The sequence below is a fragment of the Arachis duranensis genome, chromosome 5 (assembly GCF_000817695.3).
Source record: "Arachis duranensis cultivar V14167 chromosome 5, aradu.V14167.gnm2.J7QH, whole genome shotgun sequence".
Taxonomy (NCBI): domain Eukaryota; kingdom Viridiplantae; phylum Streptophyta; class Magnoliopsida; order Fabales; family Fabaceae; genus Arachis; species Arachis duranensis.
The window spans coordinates 16,995,456-17,009,236 of NC_029776.3; positions in this window are offsets into that span (position 1 = coordinate 16,995,456).

The window sequence follows — 13,781 nt, forward strand, 5'->3', positions numbered from 1 at the left end:
GTTTCCTGGATTTTAGGAATGTATTTTGATGGTATTTTTGTATATTTTGAATCTTTATTTATAAAACTTTTTTAAAGGCATAATTATCAAAACCTGTTTCCCATTTAAATTGAGATTGATTATCCTTAGATGTTCCAGCTTCATTTTTTACTTGTATTGGAATTGCTGGTTCTTCATCACTTGAGTAATCTAGGATGTGTTCTTCATTTTCTATATTTTCAGAATTTACTAATTCTTCTTCTATTTGAAATCCTTGTTCCATAACATTATTTTCTTGAGCCATTTTTAATTGTTTAAAAAGCATTGTAACTTCTTTTAATTTTTCTTCAATATTCATAATTTTAGTGGTGGTTTTACTTTTAAATCTGTTATGTTAATTATATTTTGAAATTTTTCTTCTTTAGGATTCTCTTTTTCCTTATTTCTTTGAAATTTTATGGATACTAATATTTCTTCAAGCATATCTACTATAGAATTTAATTGTGGGTTGAAGGTATGATAAAGATGTGGGAAATCATTTCCATGGTAACATTTTTTAGAAATTCCGTGTGAAAAATAAGTTTTTTCAGGTTTTTGAAGTCCTTCAATAAAACTTATAGTAAAATAAAGATTTTGAGAAAAATCATTTTGTATTGATTTTAAGAATTCAGTGTCATTACAATTAACATTAGTTAAAATCATTAATTTTTGATCTATTAATTTTAATAATTTAATTATTTCTTCTCTTAAATCTTCTAATTTACTTTTTTCCATTAGGTGACGCTTTGCTTTGTGAAGAGTTACGGTTTTGAGTGAAAAGTGTAACTTTAGGATGTGTGGTTTAGATTTTGCCACATCTTTAAATCTTTAAATCTGTACAGATTTAGATATGTACCATATAATTTTCTCTATATAAATTGAGTCTCTTCACTTCGATTTATAAAGAGAATGACATAACATTTGATTAGAATTTTTTTATTTAAATTAATTAAATATATTATTTTCTGAAATTCATAAAGCAGAGAGCATTTATTGATATACGCAATATGTAATATCTTGGGTGATGTGACCCAAAGTTCATTAAACATATATTCACTCACTAAAAATTTAAAATATGACACACAAAAAACTAAACGTATTCCAAATGTATTTAGAATATAGCATGAAGACAAAAATAGGTACTCAATATCTGAGATGTGTACATTAAAGAAACGGGATCACAGTACTCAAGATACGTGCATACAGAAAATGATATCACAGTATCTGAGATACGTGTCTAATTATTTAGGTATCTTTGCATCCTAGATTTCTACATATTAAAAAAAACTCTATATAAGGAGTTTCTTGGTTTAAATATTAGTCACACTACATCCATATCTCTATTTTTAGTCTTTATACTTCTTCTTTACATACACATGGATAATAATCAGTTCTTTTTTGTAGTAATTTATTCCAATAGGACAATAAAAAGTGGTGAAAAAAGTGTGATATTTGAGTGTTGAAAAACTGTGATGTTGCGTAATTGTCTTGTTGATCTTCTAGATGTGCTAAAAAATGTCATACTAAGCAACATGGGGTAATAGGTCCCAAAGAGGTTGGAAGAGTTGTATATAGATTTTTATCAATGCTACCGAGTGAAGGGTTTACTAATAGGGTATTCTGACTTGAAGCTGATCAGCATGTGAGGGTAATGTTTAACATACATGCTAGGCTAATGCCGCAACATATGATGGAGTGGTATGCTACAGTTCGTGACATTGGTGGTGGCTGTGGGCCGTCTTCTTCTATCTCGCAGGTAGTCTTGGTGGAGACAATATCGATTCACTTCGCCAAGCCTCGAGATAGTGTTGAAGAGGACGATAGTGACCCAGATTCGAAATTTATTTCCAATACCGAATCGTTTAACGAGAGTGATTTTTCTGCAGAATATGTATCAGAGACTCCAACTGGTGGGGATACACGGTTTCTTCTTCCTTACCTTTCATGTTTATTGTTAATATTTCATCATGTTGCATCTATGTAGTGGTTGTATTAATAAAGTTACAAAAATGATAAAGTCCAAAAATTAGTCCAAATTATAGAAAATTTGAAAAGTACTACAAATACAATAAAACAGAAAAGTTTCACATATAAAATAAAATAGAATAATACTATGAATGATACATCAATTAGAAAACTATGATTGTTGATCATTGTGATGATCCAAGCGGTGCCGCATCCTACAACCAGGTGTACGTATCTGTCACTGAAGTCTGCTCAACCGAGGACGAATGACACCCAGGAGCTATGGCGAAGGAGTTTGCTGGGGGTGACAGAGTTGGTACTGGCTGATGTGATAGAGGGTGATGAAGGCTGATAGACTTAGGGATGAGGAATAACAGACTGGTAATATGGTGATGGCATCTATTGATATACTGGTGGATGTGGTACTAGAGGATATACAAGCGGCATAGTGGTAGACTCACATGTGGGGTGAGCTTGTGTGTAGTCCCACAACAAAGGAGTCTGCTGATGAAAAGCAGGAGTTGTATATAGCCCAGGTTTGTATAGTACTTTCAGTGACGTGTACGTCAGGCCCAAGAAGTAGCTAGCTGGTCTCTTTGCTTCTCATCGTGGTCTCTCCTACCACGATAGTAATCTGTCAAGTAATCCATGATGTCCCCTGGTGCAGTCATAAGTTGATACATCTCATGAAACTGTATAAGTTGGGTGTGATGATGTCAAAATCAGCCTAATCCTAAGCAAATGTACCCTCCTCCAACTGTGCTGCTGATAATGAAGGGCTGGGCTACTGCTATTGTGCCCCTGATGAAGACCCTTGCATGAACTCCCTCGCAATGTCTGCCTCATGCCTAGCAAAGAAGCTGGGCGATGGAATATCACCATGTGTCGCTCCCGTGGCCTCCTCAGCCATATGCTCCTCGCGTGCATACTCAGCTGCCTCATCTGACAACTGCTCATTTGCATCTGCACATCTCGCTCGCTGATCCCGGGCCTCCGTGTTACTTTCGAACATCATTTCTAACATGCCTCGCCCATTGTCAATGGTCTGAAGCATCTACTAGAATGTCTAAGACATCCCTCTGTATCAGGGCAGCCGGTGGGATATTTGCAAGCGGTGCCGCAACCCTTGGATCAACTAGCACGTCCTCCCTAAATAGAAACTTAGCTCGACATGCTCCCTGCCACCATGTCTAGTACTCCTAAGTGGGTCGAGAAGCAGGGATCCCATCAATGATCACCATGTGCTGTGGCTGGCCACGTGCCCTCCACAAGTCATACCAGTCACGGTGCACATCAAGCCACCACATATCATCGCCTTGAGTCGTCTTGAACAGAAACTCGTTGATATTGACCAGATCCGTTGACCGGTGCTGCTCTCCCCCAAGTTGTCTCTTAACTTTGTCCACATGATAAAATTCTACAAAGTAGAAGCAGACAATCAGACCACATCTCTCTATGTATGAATCTCTCCAACATTCCTAATCCGTTAGGAGCTATGTGCTGTAGCTGGAGATCCTCGTATGGTGTCCAACGAAACTAGATCATTGATATAAATTCTAATAATTAGACATGTAAGAGCACTAAACATAATATAGTAGGAACCAAAACAGATCATACCTCATCAACTGTGAGGACATCCAGCCTACGTCGTAATTGTAATATCCTATCATAATGGTGGTCTCTGGTTTGTTGCTCCAATCCCACAAACTTATTCATGGTGAATAAAATATTCTTAGTAATTAATATTGCAAGTAGTAACGAATAATGAATATTAATTAATTAATTAATTACCTGGCTATAAGTGGGAACCATTGTACATTATACCCAGTCGGATAGAAGGACGGAAACTGTTGAGTTAAGAACATAATTAATTTAATGATGATGACAAATATTAATTTATTGGATTAAATACCCAATTGGATTTGATTGTTTTATTTAGTGATGTAGGCCTAAATTTGTTTAAGATGCAACCCAAACTAATAAGGCACAATGCACTCAAGTATGTTGAATGAAAATTGATCCACAAACCAAGCCCAATATCAACCAAGTTTTAGTGAATCAAACCTAAGCTAAGTTTCTCTTGTGCACTTCGAATAAACATGAGAGAGAGAGAGAGAGAGAGAGAAAGAGAGAGAGAGAGTAAATAAAGAAAGCAATGTCCAATCACACTAATCAAAAGCATATTAAGCTAAGTCAGAGGTTAAAGGTGATTTATTTCTATTTGCATGCAAGTTAATTTTTTCACTTCTTCTCTAACTCTCTGCAACACCATTTTGAGATAAATGAAGAAATTGGTGTCTGATTATCTCTGTTGTAAATTAATGGCTTACATTGTTACTTGGAGCCAAAGCATAATTTCAAGAGTTTGGATTTTGGATTGTCACTAAGCAAACAAATCTCTGCTGCTCTGCACACCTCGATCAAACAAAGAACCATATTTAAAATCCCTAATTTTGGGATTGATTGCAGAAAAGGAAGGGATGATTTCTGCTAGCCCAAAGTCCAAGAAGTTAACTTTAGAGAAATCCTAACCGTGTCTCTGACTAAGGTACAAAAAAAAATTGAATCTAATAAGAGACCAAAGAGAAAGAACCTGAGAGAGAGAGAGATTGAGAGAGAGAGAGAGAGAGCAAAAGTTAATCCTTACTAAAGGGAGCACTCCGCCAAGATGAAGAACAAGGTTTTAAGTTCAGAAGTTGGGTTCAATGCATAGAGTCAAGGCTGTGAATCGTCATCTCCTTCATGTTTTACTATTTTGTATTTCAGTTTCAATGTATATCTTTCTTAGTTTTCTTTGAGAGGTAAAAGGCAAGAAAGAGAGGCATTGAGAAAAAATCATAGAGTAAAAAAGACTGAGAGAAACACTTGAGAGAAAAATCAAGAGTGATTTCAGATTTCTTTTGATTGTATTTTCTGTCTTGAGTCATGTACCTGAGAAGTATCCCTTACTAAGTTGGGTAATTACTTAGTGTGATAAGTCTAGGTATTAGCATAGCCAAGTCAAGTTTATGTTGAAGCTTGTGTGCCCAGATAGGATTACGTTGAGTCCTAGGGCATTGGTGTATGTAATACTTGGATTGATATTGGAAATTCCACCAAACTGGATGTTGGTTGCATTGCACAAGGCAACTGAACCAGGATATATGGCTGTGTCACCTTTTTCCTCTCTACTTTAGTTATGTTTTTTTGGTTTTTATGAGACAAAACAAAATTGTCTCTTGCATAATCCGCTGCGCAGACCAACAGAAGCCAAGTTTAATTTCATATTTAAGGCTTTATTAATCAAAGTTAAAGAAGGCTATATATTCAACCACCATTCTCTAAGCCTTATGGAACCTTCAGAAACCTATGGTAAATCCAAGACAACACAAATGGTATACACCCCGCAATGTCCATCATGTCATGCCCAGAAGTGGTGCACAAAAAGTTGTAAGTGTGTGCCAGCAATGCAGACCCCCCAAAAGCAACCGTCCGCATCTACCAAAATTCTCTAGTAGTGACAACCATCTAAAAGGGACAAGTGTCTCTGACTTGTCCGTGAACGAAAATTCTCTGATCAGCATCATCAGGTAGCACCGGACATATTTACGGAGAGTATTTGGATCTATCCCAGGTGGAATGTGTGAGACCCTGCTCCTCAACTAGGTCATCCTCAAACCAAAAATCTATTTCCTCTCCTCTAACTGTGATGGCGACCTATCCTTGAGCAAATCCTCAACTCATAGCCACGTGGGGTGCCCATGGTATTGTTGGAAGTCTCTGGTGAAACCCCTGATCGGCTCACTATCTGTGCACAGACTAAGATGGTAACCAACATCCTACAGCGTAATGATGACCTCACCCCACAGAAGATAGAAATTATGGGTCTTGGGCCTCTACTACTCCACAAATACAGAAAGTAAGGTATTGTCAAATATGAAATTCCTAAACTTTATTGTATGTCAAAATCTAACCTCCCTAATGTAAGGCAATAGAATGTCGGGTGGGGAGATGGACAATGTCACACGACATGACAAGAGCAACTGAGGTCTTTGCAAGAATAGTAAACTTTAGTCTTCTAGATTAATCTTATCTAAGTCATGAATATCTAATATTTATTATAATTAAATATTAGCACACTACACGATTTATATTTAATTGAGAGAGTTTTTTAGTAGAGGTTTTTAAAAACCTCCAAAATATACTTTATTTATGGCAATTTATGAAACTCCCCCTAATAGTTAATTTATAACATTTAAACTCTCACCCCAAGAAAACGCTCTTCTACTACTGAGTTTCCAAAACTCACCGAGGCAGAGAGAAGAAAAGAGAATGGCAATTGAAAAAACTCTAAATTATCTACCGTCGGTGTAGCTGTTATTGCAGTCATTGGTTTCGCCGCCATTGTCGTCGCCGTTACAATCGCCAGTTCTGCCGCCGTTGCCGCCACATTTGTCATAGGAAGCTTCTCAATTGAGCCACCTCCTCATCAACATTATGGTTTCAGATTTGTTTGCTATGTAGCTATGCTTGCCGCTACAGTTTCTACCGCTGTAATTTCTGCCATCGTTGTTGCCGTAGTTTCTGTGATCGAAGGCTTCTGGATCGAGCCACTGTTTTAGATCTGTTTTCTCCTTTGAGCTACCACTGATATTCATCTTTTTCTCCATATTTCGTTTATCTCTATTTCTCTGCTTCTTTGAAGTTCCAATTGATCAACCAACGCAGCGACTTTTTCTTTGTGCTATTTTACCGTACTTGATCAACCAACTTAGGGTAATCATTTTAATTTTTTAAATCGGTGCCTAATACTGTACTTGTTTCGACAATGAAGAAATAGCCATTTGGTTACTATGTTAACTAGACTCTTGATTATGGAATTTTACCATTGTACGGCGTCCTGCAAATTGAAATGGAAATGGCTTGTCTGAATATGCTTGCATGCTTTTACTTGTTCATTCTTGCTATAATTTCATGTTTCACTAGGATATTCTGCATTTCTATGTCATTCAATTGCTTTGTGATTTATGTGATAATATTTTGTTTTCTCGCTGTTTAATTTTGTTTGAGATATTATGATGGCAAGATATTATAAATTGATTACAGTGTAGTTTTCCAAGTTCATCTTGGCTAAGATCTTGAGAACAGTAAAGGTTTCATATAATATACGAGTGTTGCATTGTGTTTATTGATATTTTGGTTACCAATTTTGTTCTTTATTACTTCTTTTGCAATTATTCTTAGCTTCTTAAGAATGCTTAGCCAATTCTTCAATTAACAATTTATTTTTATGTTACTGTTTGAAGTATCTTTTAGAAATGGGAGAGCTTGTAATCCATACAAATCACAAGCTGAACTTTTTGTCATTTCTTCTATCACCTTAGTTAGATCCTCATTTCTCATTACTTATTACAGATGATGCTGATGTTTCATTTTAAAAGGAACGTTCTTAATTTTTTTTTTCAGGGAGTTTTCCCCTTTTGATAAAAAAGATTTGATAGCTACTGATTAGTATATGCAGTGATTTTCATTTATGATGATATTTGTGTAACTTTTAGGTTTTGCAATTAGCAACTCTCTTTGCTTTCAGTTTTAGCATCCGCTTCTTCTACGCCGATTACAAAATGAGTGGGTACTTTAAGAAAGCCTTTATCTTTCTTATATTGGTTTTGGTCAAAATTAATTTCTTTGCTTTAATTTTCTTCAGTTGCATAATCCAGTTTGGTCTTGGTCAATCAAAAATGGCTCCCGCATCTGCAGAGACTATAAAGGCCAGAGGTCAGCCTCTATCTAACTTATATATTGATTGATTGATAAAGGTTCCTATCATCGAAGCAGCTAATGGTGACACCAAGGGTTTGTAGGATGGAATCAGAGAGTGCTCTCAAAAGAGGAACAAGATTGGCTCTGAGGATCCCGATCTTGAATTCTCACTTCCATTCCTTGTTGGCGCTCTCAAAATGGTACAATTCAATTTCTTTTCCCTGAAGTCTATAGATTTTGCTATGAACACAAGGGGGATTAAAATCTAGTTCTATGTATTGGTTCAGGTTGAATGCCTTGTTTACGATCATCTAGTATGCCCAGGGGAGGAGCTATCTTGTTCTGTTCGTGGATATGGAAAAATCTACCATATTAATTGTGTAAAAGAAGCTATGGAGCTCTCAAATAAAATTAAATCAAGTGCTCACGACATGTAAGTATTTGGTGAATCGCATTTTACAATTAGCATTCATATCTGCTTAGGTGATGAATATATTCAATTAGGATGCCCACAGGTATGTGTGTGGATGCTATATCCTCATAATTGGCATTATAATCACATCTCAGTGATAGAGGGGATTTAGGGCGTAGCTATAGTTTGTGATATTAACTTTAGTGTTGTGCCCACTGTATATTGATTATTTATGCTGCAATAGATTTTTTCATTAGATACATGGCATATTCAGATTTAATTCTTTGCCGTGTTAGGGAATATCTGTAAGTCCCAGAATTTTTTAAAATTTTATTATAAATTAATTTCAAGTTTAATTATATATTTATTTATAATTATTGAAATATTTTCTATATTTAAATTATAAAGTTTAGTAATTGTAAAATAATAAGAATTTTATATGATTTGCTTTAAATAATTGAGATTTCGGAATTTAATACTTTCAATTTTTATAGACAAAAAAATTAATTATATTATCTCTAATTTTAAATTAAAATACTTAATTGGAAGTCAATTAACAAATTGATAATTAAATAATATTTTAAAAATAATCTTAAAGTATTAAATTAGATTTTTAATTAATATTCTATACTGCTAATTTTATTAAAATTACCTAAACTATTCTAATCCTAACCCTCTACCCCACCGACTTCCCTTCCCCAAACCTAGACCCAAGTGCTTCAGACAACAAAGGAAGAAAACGTTGAGAGGGAGAGGGATAAACGGAGTCAGAAAAGAGAAGAGAGGAGAGGGGGACGGCCAGCGTCAATGGGCCTTGCCGTCGTCGCCGAGTTACTCGCTGCCATCGTTGCTGGCTCTGACATGGAGGAGGGAGCCAAGGGAGAAGAAGAATGACGCTATTACGCCGTTCCTCGCTGCAGATGAAGCTCGCCATCGCAGCTGCTACTGTTTGCGTCGTCATCGTCACCGAAGGGAGCCAGCGTCGCTGTCGTCCATGGGTGAGGTAGAGAAGAGAGTCCGCGGGGAGAGAGAGAGGCTGTTCGTGTTGCCGCCGCTGTTGGAAGGATGGCCGCCCTTGCCGATCTGCCCGCCGCCGTTTATGCTTGCTGCTACGTCACCGGAGCTCTACGCCGCCGCCGCCGCTGCCACCAAAAACCGCCATTGAAGCCTAGGTCTGCTTGGTAAGCTCTAATCTTGCCTCAGATCTTCTTTTCTGTTAAGTTGGTTCTACAGTAAGTTGTTGCTGCGGTTGTCTGCGTCAGGTTATACAGTCATTGTGAGTTTCTCTGTTGTACGCCACCGTCGGAGCCATCTTTCCACTGCTGCCGCCTTTGCTCTGAGCCGTTGTTACAGCAAGTGTTGTTGTCGTTGCAGCTACTCGGTTTAGTCGTTCCTCTTTAGTACGGTAAGCTATTCATTGTTTCAGTTTTGAACTCTTTTAGTCGTTGTTCTGTTGTTTATTGTTAAGATTCTTGTGACGTTAATATTTTAGGATTTAGTCTTTGGGGGCCACATGTTGCGATTAAGGTTGCTTCTGTTGTGGCAGAAATGAGTGGAGCTGAGGTCGCGGTTGTCATTGTTTTCGGGCCGAGGAAAAAGGTTTATGTGTTTCGACCTGTCGAGGTAGGGGTTCTCTTAAAATTTATTTTATATTACCGAACGGTTATAAATAGATAATGAAGTGAAAAATATATTTTTGTGATTTTATTTTCCTTATAGATATGGTTGTTTGTTGGACTGAGTTACTGATTGTTTGAGTGGTGTCCGATTATTGATGAGAAATTGCTCTGTAGAGTATTTAGTTGAATAGTATGAAAAGTGATTTTTTTCATGGTTTTGGAGTTAATTTAATAATGTGAATGAATCAATTTTGGAAATGATTTGAGATATGAAAAATGAATTGAATTTGGAAACAGTTTGATTTTGAGTTAGTTTGATTTTATAAATAATTTAATATTGGAGCTGGTTTGACTTTGAAAAAGATTTATTATTGGAACTAGTTCTATTTGAAAATAATTTGTTATTAGAATTGGTTGAATTTTCAAAAATGATTGAGATATGGAAATGATTGAGAATGGTTGAGGAATGTTTGAATGGGACCCAAAAAGGGTGGCAGTGCCCGAGTTTTAGAGGAAATACTGCCGAAATTTTATAAAAATTGAAAGTTTTGTTTGAAATAATTATATAAACAGATTTGGTTTTAAAGATTATAAGTTTTAAATTTGATTTATTTAGAAAATAATGAATTATGTTTTGAGTTGGGGTTGTTGATGAACGGAATGGGAGGATGGATAATGATGATTGAACTTGAATGAAGGATGGTGAGAGTTGATTTTAAAGTATGATTTTTGAATGAATTTGGAAATGAGATATGAACAGATGAATGATGATAATATTGAGAATGATGTAAATATTTATGAATTATGATAGAAATATTCATATGGCTTATTTATTTGAATTATCTGAGACACGAGTTTTCCTAGGTAGACGTAGTGGCTTGCTGATGCGTGAGCATCTTTCCTATCTTTTCCTAGTGAATTTGCATTTAATTTGTTGAGTTTAATCAAGAATTAATTATCTTTTAGCCACTATAGATGCTACTTTGAGTCTTGTGCAATTCTGTTTATTTTAGATAGCATTCGGCTAGATTTGATAGAGTTTCTGCAGAAGAAGAGATGAAGGCGAATGATGCTGTCAACCCTGACCTCTCTGTACTCAAACCTGAATAACACGAGCTACAGAGGTCCAATGGATATGATCCTAGTGGCGTTGGAAAGCTAACTTTCAGAGCTTTCCAACGATATATAATAGTCCACATTTCTCCTCACCAATTTGGCCAAGAATGAAGGAGATGACCAATGAGGAGCGATGCGTGCGCGTACCTGACGCGTGCACGTGATTTGGAAAGTTGCACAGCGATGCGTGCGCATACCTGACGCGTACGCGTGACACGTGAAGAAGACCATCGACGCGTACACGTGACTGACGCATACACGTGACATGCGCCATGTGCAGAAAAAAAAAGCTAATTTCTATAATTAATTCTGAATTAAATTTAAATTTTATTTTAAAATAGGAAAAGATATTATTTTAGTTTTAGAAATTAGATTTTAAATTAATTATGATTAGATATAAAAGAGAAAAGAAACTTCTCTTCAGGGGGAATTCGATTCCATTTTTTTAATGCAAATTACAGTTTACCTAAATCCTAGTTTTTCTCTCTGAACCATGAGCAACTAAACCTCCATTGTTAAGGTTAGGAGCTCTGTCTAATTGTATGGATTGATTCTATTATTTTTCTATTTTAATTCATGTACTGATTTATAATTTAAGAATTGTTTTCGTTCTTTATCTTATGAATTTGGGTGGAACGGAAGTATGATCCTCTTTCTAATTGAGTTCTTGTATAACTTGGAAAAGCTCTTTACTTGAACAATAGTTTGAAAATAATTTCTCCTAAATTCTAATGATATGGATTTAACGGGATATGTGACATATAATCCTCTTATATTTGGATAATTAGGATTTCTGGGGCATATAAACTAGAATTGAATTTTACCCTCTAATTGGAATTAATTTACCAAGGAATTGGAGGTTGATGAGAATTAGAGGAGACTAGAAAGGTCTAAGGAATTAGGGTCTAGTCACATATAGTTTGCCATGAATTAAATCTTGCATGATCAAAATAAATTAATAAGAAAAGTGATAAACCACTATTTTATGGTTTATATTGTATTTAATTGAGTGGTTTTATCAAGCTTTTCACCCACTTATTCATAGGATTTGCATGATTTTACAATTCCTTCCTAGTTTAGTTCTATGATTGAAAACATGCTTCTTTGGTCTTAATTTAGCTAATCTTAATCCTCTCTTATTACCATTCGATGCCTTGATCTATGTGTTAAGTGTTTCAGGCTTCACAGGGCAGGAATGGCTTAGAGAATGAAGAGGAAGCATGCAAAAATGGAAGGAACACAAGGAATTGAGGAGATGACCAGCGAGAAGTCACGCGGTCACATGGCTCACACTACCGCGCGAAATGGAAGAAGTCAGAGTGACGCGTTCGCGTGCCTGACGCGACCGTGCGGATTGGAAGCTACACGAACGATGCGAATGTGTGGACGACGCGCACGCGTGGTACGAAAAACGCTGAGTGACGCAATCGCGTGGACGACGCGGACGCGTGACGTGCGCGATCTGCAGAATTACAAAAGTCGCTGGCAGAGATTCTAGGCTGCATTTCAACCCAGTTTTCGGCCCAGAAATACAGATTAAAGTCAGGGAACATGCAGAGACTCAAGAAGCTTTGATTTTTCACAATTTTAGGTTTTAGATGTAGTTTTTAGTGAGGGAGGTTCTCTCCTCTCTCTTAGGATTTAAGATTAGGATTCCTCTTAAAGGATTTAGGATTTATTATTATTATTTCAACTTACAATTCTTCTGAGCTCCAGGTTTAATATTCCTTTATTTCGACTTCTCTTATTTTAATGATTTAAGTTGCCCAATTGGCTTATGAATATTTTCCATGTTAGATTTGACTGCTTTGAATGAATGTTATTTGAGGTATTCCAGATATTTATGATTTTAATTTAGCTTTCTACATTTCTGGCTTTGGTTAAGAAATCAGTTACTCTTGAGTTATCAAACTCAACGTGATTGATAATCGCTATCTTTGCTAATTAGCTTGAACTTCTATAATCCCAATCTTTTTCTATTAATTAACTAGGATTCGAAGATCAAACTAATTAGCCATTTGACCTTCCTTTGCATTAGCAAGGGTTAACGAAGTGGAATTAAGATTCAATTTTCATCATCATTGATAAGGATAACTAGGATAGGACTTCCAATTTCTCATACCTTGCCAAGAGTTTATTTTACAGTCATTTATCTATTTTATTTGTCATTTATCATATTTGTTCCTCATTCTCGAAACCCCCAATTTACAAAACTCATAACCAATAATAAGAACACACCTCCCTGCAATTCCTTGAGAAGACGACTCGAGGTTTAAATACTTCGGTTATCAATTTATTTAGGGGTTTGTTACTTGTGACAACCAAAACATTTGTACGAAGGGATTTCTGTTGGCTAAGAATCTATACTTACAACGCAACTTTATAAAATTCTTTACTAGCAAAAATCCTAACGTCAAAATGGCGCCGTTGCTGGGGAGTTGCAAACATGTCCCTTATTATTGGTTATTGTAAATATTTTTCAAAAAAAAATTCAGATTTTAAAAATTTTTATCTTATCTTATCCTTTTTCAAAAATCATATCTTTTTCAAAATCCTATCTTATTTTTTTTTTCAAAAATCATATCTTTTTCAAAATATTTTCTTTTTGTTAGTTTTTGTTTTTATTTTCTCTCACTACTATGAATTCTCACCCCTCTCGCCTTGAGTTTAGTTCTAATTTTGTTGCAAGGAATGGAAGCCATAATAGGACTATGCATCAAGGTCTAAGCAATCAAAGATGGATGGAGCCAAGAGGATCTGATCACCCCTTTAGGCAACAACACCCTCTTAGATATCATGGACAAAGACCATTCTACAATGCATACCAAGCTGATAGATATGGTGGACCACCGAGTAGCTACCAATAAGCCCCACCGTATGCTCAGAGACCATCCTCACAACATAACCTT